We start from the raw sequence: 17,400 nt of genomic DNA on the forward strand, positions 1-17,400 counted from the left end.
GGGCCTTCACTCCAGAAGACCAACCAATTTTGGAGTTTAGCTTTTAAGTCAGTGGCTCATTCGCTATATCACTCAGGCTCTGACCATAGTTTCCTAGTCTGTTTCTAACATCTCTAAGTTGTGGTCATCTAGCCTTTGTGTGAAGATTTCCAGGGAGGGAGAAACTGCCACCCTCCAGAGTGACCCATTTTACTTTGAGCATTTATTTTTAGGAACATTTAGATCAAATTTAAATTGGCCTCTTTGAAATTTCCATTCACTGCTTCTAGTTTTGTGCTCAGAAGCCAAGTCCAATAAGTCTAATTTCTCTTCAAATATTTTAAGAAAGCTCACCCCTCATCTCTCAGTCTTTTCTTCTTCAAGACAAACATGCCCAATTTTTTTCAAGTGACCTTTAAATGGCATGGTCTCCAGTCCCCTGGATCATCTTAGTTACCTTTCTCTGGACCTGTTCCAGTTTTTAATATCCCTTCCTAACATGTGGTGCTCTGTATTGAGTACAATTTTCTAGATGTGATTATTCGGGCATACTACACCAGGACTAACGCCTCACTCATTCTGTACTTTAAGCCTCTCAATGCAGGCTGAGATTGTCTTAGCATTTGGGAGTGGCCATGCTTCACTGTTGGCCCATTTTGGGTTGAAGTCTGCTTAAACCCCCAAATCTTCATAGGAACGTCACTCTAATTTTATCTTCCCATCCTGTTGGGAGACAGAAGCCCAACACCTTACTGTTAATGCGTAATATGGTCATTGTTCCCTCATTACCTTTGGGGTTGGTCATCCTGCTGTAGAAGAAAACCCCATTGGTTGAAGATAATTTCTTGAATCAGCACAAGGTCATATAGGTTAATTTATCTAACATAAGCTCCTGGAGAGCAGGGATAATTTTAACGTTACCTCTGTATCCTCAGTCCCTAGCACCATGGTTGTATCTACATAGGACTACTACTTAGATTGGCTGCAAAGTGAAAATTCACTTAACACACCATTTTTCCCCTACAGAATTAACTAAATGGTCCAGGTGGGTTGGCATCACGTCAACACTGCCCACTGGGAATTTTCTCCCTAAAAATCAGTATTCACTTGTGGCCCTTCAACCAAACTCCAGAGACTGGCCATGCATGCACTTGTTTTGGGGGCTGTTGGGGTCTAGTTGTTGCCAAGCCATCCATTTCCCCATGATAGCCTTCAAAAGCCTTGCTAAGGGAAGTGGTTGTTGAAATCAATCCAGTCAGTGGGAAGAAGTGAACCGTGGGGAACAAACATTAGTCTAACTGTCCTTGAGTGTACACTAGAAATGCCTTTTTGTCTGAGTAACTGCCACCTTTGAATAAGTGTCTGTGGACAAGAGAGGACAAATGAGAGCACTTTTTCACTTTCTTAGGAGAGGGTCAGAGAGCTTTCTTTTGTCTGAAGTTGCAGTATACTGACTTCAAGATTTGCTCTCATATCTCTTAAATAATTCTTCAGTTTGTGGGGTAGTGTTGTAGGAGACACATTTTCTCAGCTTGAGCTATCCACACTGTGTGATAAGGCAGCTCAGTGAGATAAGCACTTGTACAAAGAAGTTCAAGGTGTACCAACATGACAGCTGGGCCCAGCAGACTCTTATGATTCAAGACTCTTCATATGTCCCTTCAATTCCTGAAACAGTAATCTGAAAAAAATCTTGTCTGCCAAAGAGTCATGTGTAGAAATGACTTATGAGAGGCAAGAGTAGCAAGGGGAGAGCATAGAATGCTACTTGTCTGAAGTGAAGGGACCAATAACAACAGTTTGATGCCTTATAAACATATTTTGGAATGATCTTTGGCTTGTGCAAACTGCCATTGCATATGATATGTGTTAACTAGCTTCTGTCTTCCACAAATAAAAGTGCCTTACATATTTCACGTGTGGTCTCTGGGACAGACTTCCTCCCACTGAGTTACAAAGCAGCCACGACCAATCCAGCAATGGAGCTGCCCAGGTGCACTGCACAGCAAAGAGTACTAGCGTTGGACCAAGGAGACATGGGCTTAGATTCTGGTTCAACCATGTCACTTTCAACCTAGGGGAATTTAGGCAAATTACTTCACTTCTTTGCATCTCAATTTCCTCACATATAAAATGAGAAGGTTTCAATAGATGACCTCTACTGTTCCTTCTAGCTCTAAATTGGTCATCCTATGAAAGGTCTACTAGGTGGAGCAGTGGATAGAGCACTGGCCCTGAAGTCAGGAGGACCTGAGTTCAAGTCTGGCCTCAGACCAAACACTTGACATTCACTAGCTGTGTGACCCTGGGCAAGTCACTTAACACCAACTGACTAAAAATTAAAAAAAAAAAGTCTGCCTCTATTTCTTTAATCTTCAGTTATTCATTATATCTCCCTGTGGGTATATGTATACCTAAGCTGTGTCACTGGAATGTACCTGCACAGTCCAGCCAAAACACCTCCTTGAGCAAAATGCCATCTGCCATGGCTTCATGGAGGAAGTTTCCTGAGAACCTGCACCTCTACCGCTCAGACAGTGTTCTTGACTAGTTGGGAACTACAACATTGGTTTCCTATAGTGTCCATATACTTGCATGAGATCCCTAAAATATTGAGAGAAAGGCAGAAGAAAGACAACAGAGATACCAAGCACCTAAACAAGAGCTCAAGATGATAACGGCAGTCAGGGGGTGAGGAGGAAGGCAGGAAATGAAGGAGGTAAAGGAAAGGAAGGAAGAGAAAAAAGGGGGGGAGGAAGCAGAGGAAGAGGAAGGAGAATGGGAAAGAAAAAAAACAATAGAAAATTACGAAGTGATCAAACTGACTATTATCTTACCTATCTTAATAAATATATCAGCCCATTCTACCATCAGACCCATTGTGAGATGACTTGGGCTATGGGTCTTCTGGTATTCTGTAAATTGATGTAGGTATGGCAATGCTGGTCAAGCAGGGGATGACTGGGTTAAAGCCTTTTTGTGTGTTTATGATACCTACCTACACTGGAAAAAAAAAAAACTGTATTGGGATTGGGAAATGAAGCTGAAAATGGTAAATGAACTGTTTTGTCGCTGAACCATCCTACATACTGCAAGTAATCAATTCCATGATCTTTAAAGTACTTTCTTAGTACTAATATGTCTATACTTTAAAAACGTGTGGAGTTTGAGGAAGATTTTAAAAATACAGTTACAATTCTCCCTATGAGTTCTGTAACACCTGCTAGCAATTTCCATTTATTGCCACTCTTGTCAGTTTCTGCCCAATCAGGTAGCAGGTAGGGCAGCCTAGGGCCTAAGCTAAAGAGGGGGAAACAGAAATGTTCAGGCAAACCTGGCTGTTTTCAAGGGGCAGAATCCTTATTGTCAGGGCAGGGGATGAAGGAGAAATAAAGTTGGCAGATTTGGCAAAGGCTGAACTTAAAGATCTGAGGAATGACTGACCACAGAATCACCCAACTCAACTGTTTTGTCATGTTCACCAAGTAGAATGGCCATGTTGCTTATGATGGGTGCAGTTTCCTAACAATAATCATGATGACAGAAAGCCTGGACTGAAGCCCCCAAATTGGTTCTGAAACCATACTATGGAGGAAAGCCTACTCTAGGAGTACAGTGAAGGAGGGTACCCTGCACCATGGCATTTTTTAATGCAGGCCATGGCTGGAAAGGGCCCAGCAATCACCATTCTCTGACCAACAGTTAGACCAACTCCACCAAATGAATCACTCTCAATGTTAACTGGAATCATGCCCAGCAGAGAGCAAACAGGACTCAGCTGGCATCCACACACTCCTATCCCATTCTTTTTATTTGTCACTGGTCACTTCTGCACAAAAGTGCTTTTCTTCCCTGGCTGTTTTCATGTACATGCAATAACTTTTAACTAGTAAATCCTTTTAATTTCTCATAGAGATTCTTTCCATTTCAAGACAAAGACCAATTTCAATATAAAACTTCTGATTATGCAACTGTGTGAAACAATTCATATAAACATGATAAAACTGACATCATTTTCCATTTTGAAACCCAGTAACCAATAAGAAAACAGTGCTTGGCCTTCTGGGAAATCTCAGAACAGTCAGAAAAACACATTTCCAAATAGATAACAATTCTGAAAGAATGGGCAAAACACCCTTTGATCCAACAAGACTACACCTAGACTTAGACCTAAAAAAGATGAGAGAAAGAGGCAAACGAGCCACCGGCACCAACATATTTGTAACGGTTCTTTTTGTCGTGGCAGAGAACTGGAAAGTAGGCTGTGCCCAACTACTGGGGAACTGCTGAAACAAATTATGGTAAATGAATACAATGGAATAATACTGCACGATGAGAAATGAGAAAGCAAACCACTTCAGAGAATCCTGCGTAGTGTGAACTGCTGCAGAGTAAAATGAGCAGAACCAGGATAACAATCCATAGAACAAAAATAGTTCATACAATAACAATGACATTTTAAAGGCTTAAAAACTCTGGTGAGTACAATGATCAATCATAGTTTGGTCTACAGAAATATGATGATGGAGGATCCTTCTTGCCTCTTAGCAAAGAGATGATGGACTGCAGAAGATAAATGCATTTTCAGACATGGATTCATTCCATGTGACTATATTTATTTGGTTTTTTAGTTTAATTTTTTTCAATAAATGAAAATCTGCCTTATCACCCTCTCACTTCTCTCCCCTCAAATGAGAAAGGAAGCAAAGCAAAAGCCTTGTAATAGATATGTAGATTGTACTCATTAGTTACAAGTGAGAGTTTTATTTTCTGTGGGAGGAGGAGAGGTATGGGATAGAGAGTGAAGAAGTGATAGTGATACCAAAAAAAGAGAAAGAAAGTAAAAAGGGTAAATTAAACATTAAAAGTACATAGCAGGGAGCAGAAGGCAGTTCAGAAGATACCCAGAGGGTCATTAACATCCCTTGAGGGCCAGATCTCCAGAAACCGAGCATACACAAGCTGGCATAAAGGAAGGGATACAACAGCACTGGGCCTATTTCTAAGGAATCTAGAATAGAAGAGAAGAGATTGCTGGTAAAGTGCTCAATAACAGAAATAATACAAGGGAAAAACCAGTCAAGAGGCTGATAAAAACCTGATAAAGGCTGAAAAAGAGGGGTTACGAGCAAACAGTCTAGGAAACAGCAGAATGGACAAATTCTTCACAGTGATGGGAAAAAGGCAAAAAACTTCCAGGAAGGTGAAAAAGACCCTAGAAAATGAAAATGGGGCACTCCAAGAACTTCTGATGTAGTTCAGAAGAGCAATCAAAGAACTAAGAAAAGAGCTAAAAGCAATAAAGACAGAAATAAGAGGTCTTAAGGAAGAAATCAACACATCTAGCAAAAGAGTAGAGGATTTAGCAAAAAAATTCTAAGAAATCTGCAATCTCTATCACCTTGAGTTGTCTATGCAGCAAAATTTGATCAAATATTTAAATGTCCCTGGCATGGGAAACCTTGGAGGAAGTAGCTGGCTGGCAGAATCCATAAGGATTTTGGACTCTCTGAGGGTTGGGGGTGAAAGACCAAGCCTGGCCTTTCCAAGGAAATTGCAGAATTCCTTTGGTCTCTGGAATCACTTGGGCTCCCCCAAAATCTGAAGTCCCTACACCTGAAAGATAACAGAGCCCACAGGAGTCCTCCCCTCTCCAACACAGCTGTGGTATTTTTGGTTTCCATGTAACTCTTGAGAACATGCATTGATACATCATTGACCAAATGAATGAGAGAATTGTTGAGTATCTGCTTGGGATGGTATCGACACTCCATGGGGGGGCCACTCAACCTTGTCTTTAACCTCACAGATATGTTTTGACTTCTACTATGGATTTAACAATATGGAAATCTTTTCCTTCCTCAGTTTATTTCCCCATGCTTTCTTTTCCACACTATCCATGACAACCAGATTTCACTAATTCTATTTGCTGAAGGGAGGGTCCCATCTCCCACCCTCTGCTCCCTTGCCCAAAGCATGAGCTGCATTTCCTCCACACTACTACCTCTGACACTCCTGAGTTTTTTTCAAGACTTATCTCACTTGCCATCTCCTCGAGGAAGCTTTATCAGGATAACTTTAATTTTCAGCATTCTCTTCTTCATGTAGGCACTTCACTGTTTACTGGTTCAATCCCTCCAGGAAATATTAAGTTCCTTAAGGACAGGGACTGATTTTCACTTTGCTTTTGAAAGCCCCAGAATGTTTACCGAAAATCAAAACTGGGAAATGGACAACAGAAATGGCATCAACACTGATTAAAATAATTGTATCCACAAGTTTAACCGATGGTAATTAATTGCCACAATATGAAAACTAAAAGAGCCTAGAAAGGACCTTAATCACCAAACATATGACTCACTTGACTAACAGAGAAAGATGGCAGACAGAGGAAACATTAGGTTGGAATATAAATTCATTTATAAAAGCTTATGAAAAAGGATGGTAGACAATTACGAGCTCTAGAATCTCACAAAGAAGCCAGAAGCAGAAGAGGATGAAACCAGTCTAAGAGACTTCAGCAAGGCACCCAAAACTACCCAAGGGCATTCAAGGATGAAAATACAAGCAAGCTAATATAACAAACTGTCTTCTCCTACTGTTTTTCCAAGGACAGTGAAAAACCACACTTGGACCCTAACTTCACTGTCTATGATGTGCTTATAAAAGAGACAAGAAGGAAGGAAGGAATGGGGGAAGAGAAGGAGGAAGGGAGGAAGGAAGGAAGGAAGAGGAGAAGAGAGGGAGGAGGGAAGGAAGGAAGGAAGGGAGGGAGGGAGGGAGGAAGGAAGGGAGGAAGGGAGGACATATCAGAAGTAGGACTTGAATCCACATCATCTGAATACAAGACAGGCTCTCCATCCAAAACATTATTGCCTTTCTCCCTCAAGTATCATCATCTCCATTTTACAGATTAAAAAAATAACCTAGGCTCATAGATATTAAATAACCTTAACAAGGTCACCTAGACAGTAAGTCTCTGATGTCGATCAGTACCCAGCTTTTCCCAACTGTTTATCCAACACTCTATCCATTATGGCATATTACTTCCACTGTAGGGTCCAATAAAATGAGAATAGGTGAATATTTTAGTGTTTTTCTTGAAAAATGGAAATAGAAACTCTATCATTGCATCAGTGTGATACCCACTGTATAACAGGATGCTATACAGAAAACAAAACCAAACAAAATCTGTCCCTGATTTTGAAATGCTTTAAAAGCCCAGATTATGGAGGATGCTAACTGATTGACTAAGCACGTAGGCCACTCACTAAGCACATGAGACACTGAATCAATGTGGCCCTGCTCTTGTCACTCACGATTCACTTTCAGCAGGAAGCTAACAGCAGCTCACACCCTGGAGCAGGGGTATACTTGATGTACATAGAAAGAAGGGAACCCAAATGATGTCTGGCTACAGACCATGACTTTGTTACCATCGAGGCAATCAAAAAGCTCCAAAGATACATTTGGGGAATGAACGTCTGGGCACAGCAGTGTCATAAGAGTAGGAGCCAAGGCACGGCCTTCACAAAATCATCAACAAGGAGAGGAAGCTTCAGTCTTGTGACCACAACCTCCTTATTTGTGTCACTGTGACCTCCCTACACCTCCGGGCACAGACTTGATCCTTTTATACTCTCTTTACCTCTCAAAACCTGAAATGGGTAGATACCCATTTACACTTTAGAATGATTTTTAAGTCTAACTAAATACCTGTTTGTTGAGTGTTTACTACATACAAGGTTTTGGGTAAGTGATGTGAGAGAAATGAAGAAGTATAACTCAGAGTCTCTGCCGTTAATAAACTTAGGGGTTTTTTATAAGAGAAAACAAGACATATGCATGTGAAAAGTTTAAAAGCAATACAAGATTTATAGAATATTTTATGGCAACAACAGAAGGAAGAGATGTCATAAGGCAGTGTGTGATTAATTGCCTAATGAATGGTGCATTCATTCAGAAAACATTTATTGAACACTGAGCTACTTGGTATGCTGGGTACAGGCAGTGAGAGTTAAAAAAAAGGTCTGAGAAAGAGATTGCTTTAGCTTTGCAAGCAATGGAGGAGGCTTCCTGCTACGTTGTAAATGACGGTTACTATATGGAGGAATGGAGAGAAAGGAAGGAGGTAATTCTGGGAGGCGAGAATAAATATGTGTGTGTGTGTGTGTGTGTGTGTGTGCGTGTGTGTGTGTGTGTGTGTCACAGAGATGGAAAGGAGCTCAGAGGCCAAAGAACCACCTCCTCCCCACCCCACCCTGCCTCAACATCCCTGACAGCTCAGTGACCACGAAGTCTCTGCTCAGAGCCCTTCAGTGGTGGGGATCTGCCATCCCATGGATCCCATTCCACCACCCCCTACCCCATCCAATACCAACATCAAAGCTAAATTTGCTTCTTGGAAATGTCTCTCTCCCTAATTCCCAGTTTTGCCCTCTGGAACCAGGCAAAACATGTCTCCCAAATATTTGAAGACAGTTATTATTTGAAGAAGTTACCACCTTCCCTCATCCAGATCTTCTCCAAGCCATACATATGAGGGTCATTCGATATGATCTTCCTTATGGTACAATCTGGAAGCCCTTTGCTAGCCTGTCTTTTCTGGCCACTGGCCACATCTTTTACTAGCAAAGTAATATAGAGGGAAAAAAGCTCCTCCTTCTAATTCTGCTCTAGTACCCCCTGTACTCTAGTGTAAACAATTAGGCTAGAAAAAAAAATCATCTCTTAAAATATTCTAATAATGGAGGCTAAAATGCCCTTTCTCCCCAGCATCGTCTGTATAATTGCCTTAGTTCTTCACTCCATTTTGCATGTGTAGACTCAGCCCTAATATTTAGATTAAGCTTCATTTACAGTAATAAAATGGCTATTATTAACAGGAGGTTAATAAATTGAAAAATTATCACAGTGTGAGATTTTCCTCTTCTATGTGGGGACTATTAATAATTATTAATCCTTCCTGTTTTAAATACCTCTCCAGAGTGACTATATGAATTACGTCCTGTGATGTGAGTTGCAGCAGACATTGTCGTATACCTGGAAACATCTGCTACTCTGCATGAGAATAAATTCCCGGTAAAGGTTTAACATTCAGTGTCCCAGAAACGGTTGAAGGAAAAGAGAGCTGCAATGGTTTCTGACAGGGCTCTGCACCAGAATCCTCTGCTTGTGTGAAACACGCCATCCTTCCAAGCACATCTCATCTCCAACTCGGCATGGGTTATGGCAATACTGTCTGTGAAGTCATTTCAGTTGGATAGGGAGCAGCATCAAGGGCTGCCCTGCTAGTCCCTCAGCTCACCTCTCCATCCCAAGGGCTTCCCAGGACCTGAGGCAGCAGAGGGAGGCAGAGGAGACAGCACAGGGAGTTGGTACTAGTGCCCTTTCCTCTGGGTATCCCAAAGGTGTCCCAAATCATCACAATGGATGTTATAACATCCTTGAAGAATGCATTCATTCTCTCTCTCTCTCTCTCTCTCTCTCTCTCTCTCTCTCTCTCTCTCTCTCTCTCTCTCTCTCTCCTCTCTCTCTCTCTCTCTCTCACTCACACACACACACACACACACACACACACACACACTCTCTCTCTTACACACACACTCTCTCTCTCACTCTTTCAATCTCTCTCTCTCTCTCTCTCTCTCACACACACACACACACACACACACACATCTGAAAGAAAGAAAAAAACAGTTAAGAAAATAATAGTTAATTAGCTTTGCTAGTTTGAGATGCCTCAGTGAAGGAAAGGGAACAGGGATCTCTGAGTACTATTGTATGAGGTATATACATTCAGGAAAAAAAAATTCATTATCTACATCATGGTTTTCTGAATAATGTGACATATTTGAAAATGTCCAGTGCTTTTCACTACCAAGGACAGCTTATTTTCCTCTGTTCAAGAGAAAAAAGAAACCCCTGGGAGAATACTGATTATTTGAAAGAATACAAATATTTTAATAGTGTCATAGACACAGGGTCTAGAGTTCTTAGAAGCTCCAGTATTTTACAGAAGTTAAATTAGGAAATGAGAGACATTGTGCTCAGAATTCGGTGCCGGTAAATAATTTTTTAACAGTTAATGATTTTTCTCTTCCCTTTCCTTTCCTTTCTGATTTATTCTTCTTCCACGCTTTAGTTGCGGCATTAACTTAGGTTGCATGCACCTTAAAGAGAAAAGGCACATTCACAAGTGATAAAAGTTCAGTAAGCCACCTCCTCACAATGGGCAACTGTGTGCATTCCCCAAATCATAATTTACTAAATGGCAGAAGCTAGCCACCAGGTTGGGAGTACTGCTGGTACAGGCCCATCTCAGCAGCTGCCACCCAGAATGATGCATTTAAATCCAACTAATTCAGCCAAGAGCAGGCTCAGTATGCCCAGGTGTGAAATGCCCCTCCTTCTGGTCAATGCCTTGACCTTGAGAAGCACAGGGAACCCACTTTACAATGCTCATTGGGTTAGGTCCATCTTCTCTACACACACCCATGCATTCCTCATGGCCAACGATATCCAGGACAGAGTTGGCATTAAAAGATCTATTTACTGGCACCCATCCTCAAACATTTTTCCTACACAGCTTCATTCTCTAACTTACTGTTTGGAATAGACTCATACTTGGAAGCTCTCTGAAAAGTAGGGAAAATATCTCTCTAGCTATGCTACTTTGTCTCTCCCTTCTCTTCTCCACACGTCATCCCCGAGTCTCATCTTAATAAGAACAATGCTCTTGGCACAAATGATGGAGAGCAATGAGCATAAACAGGGATTATTTCCCCACAGGGAAAGTTTGCCTTCCATCCAAGGCATTCCCTCCTGTAAAGGGACATTCAACTTGCTATGCCTGATTCCATTATATTTGGATTCAGGTTTCAAAGAGGAAGGACTGTGGGGAAAGAGAGCAAGTCCCGCCTTGGATATGTTGAGTTAGAGATGCCAATAGGATGCACAGATCAATACGTCTGGCAGGCAGCTGAAGATGTAAGAGCAGACTTGAAGAGATATATGCAGAGAGGTGGCAGTTGGACCCAAGGGAGCTGCTGCATTCACCAAGAGAGATAATCTGGAGGAAAAAGAGAAACGAGCCCAGAACAGCCTGAGGTGTCCACCCACAGTTAAAGGGCAGAGCATGGATAAGGAAGCAGGCAAGGGAGATTGAGATGAAAAAGCCAGACAGGGGGAAAACCAGGAGAGAGCACTGTCATGAAAATCTGGAGAGAAGAGAGTATCTAGTTAGAGAGCATGGTCCATAATACCCAGTGTAGCAAGGAGGACAAGAAGTCATGATGACAACTGAGAAAAGACCATTGGATGTGACAGTTAAGAAACCACTTGAGAGGCAGAGCCAAGATGGTGGATAAAGGCAGGGACTTGCCTGATGTCTCCCCCTAAACCCTCCAAATACCTTTAAATAATGACTCTAAACAAATTCTAGAGGAGCAGAACCCACAAAAACACAGAGTGAAACAATTTTCCAGCCCAAGACAACTTAGAAGGTCTGTAGGAAAGGTCTATTGCACCAGGGTGTGAGGAGCGCAGGCCAGCATAGGCCCGGTCTCACCAAACCAGGAGCAGGCCTTGGGGCAACTGAATAGGTGGCAGCAGTGGTGGTCTCAGACCTCTCAGTCCACAAATGTCAAAGACAACTTAGAAGGTCAGCAGGAAAGGTCTGTCACATCTGGGCAAAACTGGAGAACAATCTAGCATAGGCCAGGCCAACACAGGCCTGGCCCCAGCAAACCACAAGCAGGCCTTGAAAGCCACTGAATCAGCAGTGTCAGTGGCTGTTTCTGGAGCTCTCAGCCCACAGATGGCAAGGGGGTCATACAACTAACTGGTCAGAAGGAGAATTACAGAGGTCTTTTTACTAGCACTGGAACAGGACTCTGTTGTTTTGCCCATACCTGGAACCAGATCGCAGTCCTGGGTGGCAGTTGCAGGGTGAAGAAGAGCACTAGCTCACTAGAGCTTGTGGCCACAGTGGAGTGAGGGACCCTCCTCACAGTTCCAGGGCAGGAAAGAGCACCTGTGGTCACTCACAGACCAAAGTACAGGTCAGGAAAGTAGTAACCACCTCTCTCCTTAGATCATACCACCTTGGAAGAATGGAAAACTTACAGTCCCTAGAAGTATCTCTGAAAACAGCTGCATAAACCCCCTGAAGCTTGGGACAGTGTGCCCTGCACCCTGGAAGGAGAGCCCTACTTTAACAAACAGTTAAAAGTCAAATTATAGGATAGAAAAATGACCGAACAGAAAAAAATCGTGAACATAGAAAGTGACTATAGTGACAAGGAAGATCAAAACATACACTCGGAAGAAGATAACAAAGTCAAAGTTCCTACATCCAAAGCCTTCAAGAAAAGTATAAATTGACCTCACGTCATGCCATGGAAGAACTCAAAAAGGATTTTGAAAATCAAAGTAAGAGAGGTAGAAGAAAAATTGGAAAAGAAACAAAAGTGATGCAAGAAAATCATGAAAAATGAGTCAACATCTTGGTAAAGGAGACATAAAAAAATTCTAAAGAAAATAACACCTTAAAAAATAGCTAGGCTAAATGTTAAAGGAGGTCCAAAAAGTCAACGAGAATAAGAATGTCTTAAAATGTAGAATTGGTCAAACGGAAGAGGAGGCCCAAAAGCTCACTGGACAAAACAATTCCTCAAAAATTAGAATTGAGCAAATGGAAGGTGATGATTTCATGAGAAATCAAGAAACAATAAAACAACTAAAAGAATGAAAAAATAGAAGACAATGGGAAATATCTCATTGGAAAAACAACTGACTTGGGGGCAGCTAGGTGGCACAGTAGATAGAGCTCCGGCCTTGGAGTCAGGAGGACCTGAGTTCAAATCCAGCCTCAGACACTTAACACTTACTAGCTGTGTGACCTTGGGCAAGTCACTTAACCCCAATCGCCTCACCCCCCCAAAAAAAGGAAAAAACAACTGACTTGGAAAATAGATCCAGGAGAGATAATTTAAAAATTATTGGACTACCTGAAAGCCATGATCAAAAAAGAACCTAGACATCATCTTTCAAGAAATTATCAAGGAAAACCCACCCTGATATTATAGAACCAGAGGGTGTAATAGAATTTAAAAGAAGCCACCTGAAAGAGATCCCAAAATGAAAACTCCCAGGAATATTATAGCCAAATTCCAGAGCTCCCATGTCAAGGAGAAAAGATTGCAAGTAGCCAGAAAGAAACAATTCAAGTATCGTGGAGCCACAGTCAGGATAACACAAGATTTAGCAGCTTCTGCGTTAAATGTCTGGTGAGATTGGAATATGATAATACAGAGGGCAAAGGAGCCAGGATTACAACCAAGAATCACCTACCCAGCATAATTGAGTATAATCCTTCAGGGTGAAAAATGAACATTCAATGAAACAGGACTTTCTTTGCATTCTTGATGAAAACACCAGAGCTGAATAGAAAATTTGACTTTTGACTCAAAAGAAGCATAAGGGGCAGCTAGGTGGCGCAGTAGATAGAGCTCTGGCCTTGGAGTCAAGAGAACCTGAGTTCAAATGCAGCCACAGACACTTGACACTCTTACTAGCTGTGTGACCCTAAGCAACTCACTTAACCCCGACTGCCTCACCAAAAAAAAAAAAAAGAAAAGAAAAGAAAAGAAAAAAGAGAGAGAGAGAGAGAGAGAGAAGCATAAAAAGGTAAACAGGAAGGGGAAATCATAAGGGACTTAAAGTTAAACTATTTCTATTCCTACATAAGAAATATTTGTAATTCATAAATTATTAGGGTAGTTAAAAGGAGTAACTATATACAAAGAGAGGGCACAGGTGTGAGTCAAATGTGAAGGGATGATATCTTAAAAAATAAAATTAAGGGAAGAGAAAGGAAGGTATTTGGAGAAAGGGAAAAGGAGAGGTAGAATGGGGTTAATTATCTCATATAAAAGAGGCAAGAAAAAGCTTTTACAGTGGAGGGGAAGAGAGGGAAGGTGAGGGGGAGTAAGTGAACCTTACTCTCATCAGAATTGGCTCAAAAAGGGAGTGATATACACACTCAGTTGGGTATAGAAATCTTTCTTACCCTATAGGAAAGAAAGAGGGGAAAAGGATAAGAGAAGGGGAGATGATATTGGGGGTGGGGTTAGTCAGAAGCAAAACACTTTTGAGAAGGGACAGGGTTAAAGGAGAGAGACAATAAATACATGGGGGGGAACAGGATAGAGGGAAATACTCTTAGCAATAGTAACTGTGAAAATAAATTTTAAAGCGAGTTTCTCTGATAAAGGCCTCATTTCTCAAACATGTAGAGAACTGAATCAAATTTATTAAAATAAAAGCCATTCCCCAATTGATAAAAGAGCAAAAGATATGAATACTTTTCAGATGAACTACTCAAAGCTATCTATGGCCAAATGAAAAAATTGCTGTAACTCACTATTGATTGGAGAAATGCAAATTAAATGCAAATCAAAACAATTCTAATACCTATTAGATTGGCTAATAGGACAGAAGAGGAAAATGACAAATGTTGAAGGGGTGTGGGAAAAATGAGACATTAATGCACTATTGGTAAAGCTATGAACTGATTCAACCACTGTTTAAAGCAATTTGGACCTATGCTCAAAGGACTACACCATGCATACCCTTTAACCTAGCAATACCACTACTAGGTCTGTATCGCAAAAGAGATAAAAAAACAAAAAGGAAAAGGACTTATATGAACAAAAATATTTATACCAGTTCTTTTCTGAGGGCAAAGAATTGGAAATTAATGGGATGCCCATCAACTAGGGAAAGGCTGAACAAACTGTGGTATGTGATTATGTTGGAATGCTGCTATGCTATAAGAAATGATGAGCCGGATGATCTCAGAAAAAACCTAGAAAGACTTACATGAGCTGATGCAAAGTGAAATGTACTGTGTACAAAGTAACAGCAATACTGTAAGATGATCAACTGTGAATGACTTAGCTCTTCTCAGCAATACCATGATCTAAGACAATTCTGAAGGATGAACAGTACTATCCAACCCCAGAAAGAGAACTGATAGTGTCTGAATACAGATCAAAGTATACTTTTTAAAACTTTCTTTAATTTTTCTTAAGGTTTGTTTTTTCATTTTTTTTTCTTGGTCTACATTTTCTTTTACAACATGACTCTTATGGAAATATTTTGCATCACTACACATGTATAACATATCAAATTGCTTGCCTTCTCCACGGGGGGGGGTGAGGAGGGAGGAAGGGAGAGAATTTGGAACTCAGAGTTTTAAAAAATGAATGTTAAAAATTGTTTTTACATAAAACTGGGGAAAAATAAAATACTAATTTTAAAAAAAATTAAGAAATCACTTATAACCTTAGAGAGAACACTTTCTGCTGACTGGTAGAGCCAGAAACCAGATTCCAAGGGACTAAGAAATGATTAGGAGGTGAGGAAGTAGTGACAATGAACGTTGATGGCTTTTTCTAGAATTTTGGTTAGGATAGTTGGAAAGCAAACCAGAATAAGAATGGATCTGGTTACCTGGTGACAGTAAGGATACTTGTATTCCAAGTTTGCTACAAAGTGAAAAAAAGAAACTCTGCCTCTGTAGCAAGCCCTGAATACAAGTACTCTTACTGTCACCAATGTTAGAGTCTTGACAACATGCTGACAGCCACTGATGAAGCCTCTGGGCTCTCATTTTATCTTGTGGTTAGATGAAAAAATGACTAAATGGCAAGAAGAGGGCCTGTGAGCAGCAAGCAACTAGCAGTGGCCTGATGGCCACCTCTCTGGAGAGACTCAGCCTTGTTCAGGGAGCCTTCCCTTGGCACCAAGTCCCTCTGGCCAAAAGGCAGGGAATAGAGCTGTAAGTTGGGTGCCAAGACTTGGCACTGTGAACAGCTTTTCTGGCTTAATCCATTCATCTCCACTTCGTACCAGGCGTTATCATAGGGTAACACAACAGCTTTTGACTGGATTTACATTAATGCCAGGCAGGCAGGCACACCACTTTCCCCAGCACCTCCACTTCTACAGGGTCGTTTCATGGCTGAGGATGCAGAGGAGCTGTCCACATGTACTAGTTTGTGGGTGCTCTGATCCCTCCCTGTCCTCTCCCATCCTGCTGCTCTTTTTTTTCACCTTTTTCATGACAATGCTAGAAAGTAGAAGATGGAGGTTGGATTGATCAACCCTGAGACACTTTCCAGTTCAATGTTCATGCTCCTATCATGTGCCAGGCACTACACTAGGTAAAGGAGATGCTGAAACAAGAACTGGACACCCTCTGCTCTCAAGAAGTTTACATTCTACAGAAGGCTGGGGATGAAACATTCAATTTGAAAACAATCCAATAAATATTTATTAATCATCTATGATTTTCAAGGCACTGTGCCAAGGGCTAGGGATGCAAACATACAAACAAACATACACACACACACACACACACACACACACACACACACACACACACAACAAACAGTTCTGGTCTTCTAGGAGAGAGCTGTGGCCAACCCCTGGGTATTTACACTGGCAACACACAAGCATGTGCAAATGTACTTAGGAGCTGACTGAGCCTTTCCCCCTCCCCTCAGGCATTTTCCTTGGGAGCTTCCTCTTCTTATACTACTGGAGACTACAGGGACTGACTCCATCTCACTGGGCCCCTCTTTCCAAGTAAGGCCCTTAGTAAGACACTCTTATATCAGATCCCTAGCGAAGGCCTCCATTTTATTCCAAACCAAGCTCAAAAATTGGTCCTTTTGACTTCCTTTTTAAAAGTATTGTTTATGAAAGCTGGCTGCTGTTTATTCATCTAGTTTAGCTCAAGCCAGCCTCCCTCAAATCTCCCAATAACTTCAGGTTAATAGTTTCCTTTGAACTCTCCTCCTCTCCATTTAATCCAGCTGGGCTATGGACAAAAATCATCAACATGTCCCTACAATTCTCTTGCACTTGTCCTTGTGGTTCATTTCCTCTGGGGGCTTGTTCTGGGGGAAAGGGAAAGGCATGCCTGGAGCTGCTGCACCACACCCCTTCATCCCCCACCATTTTTCTAAGCAGTAATTGGCCTTATCTGCTCCTAATTTCTAGAGGCAGCTGGTGCACAGAAAGGGAGAAAGTAAGAGGGAGGCAGGTGCTACTTCTTACCCCTCTACAACTGGAGAAAAAACACCTTTTTTCCCCAGATGTTATAACAGGTAAATGAAGCAAGTGTTCATGAATAGTTGGCCTCCCCAAGTTCTCAATTCTACATAAATTGTAATTAGATGCACTGGACCCAATTCAGACCTCTGGGCTGGACACTTTATGCCCACAATCTCCTAATCTCTGTGATACAGAATTGACAGCTGCCTAAATCACCCCCCACACACACACACACGTATGCGTGTGTCACACCCTCTATTATCCCCATTTAGTTCAGTCCCAGCCCACCCTACATGT

The sequence above is a fragment of the Phascolarctos cinereus genome, unplaced genomic scaffold (assembly GCF_003287225.1).
Source record: "Phascolarctos cinereus isolate Bilbo 61053 unplaced genomic scaffold, phaCin_HiC Scaffold_8;HRSCAF=390, whole genome shotgun sequence".
NCBI lineage: Eukaryota > Metazoa > Chordata > Mammalia > Diprotodontia > Phascolarctidae > Phascolarctos > Phascolarctos cinereus.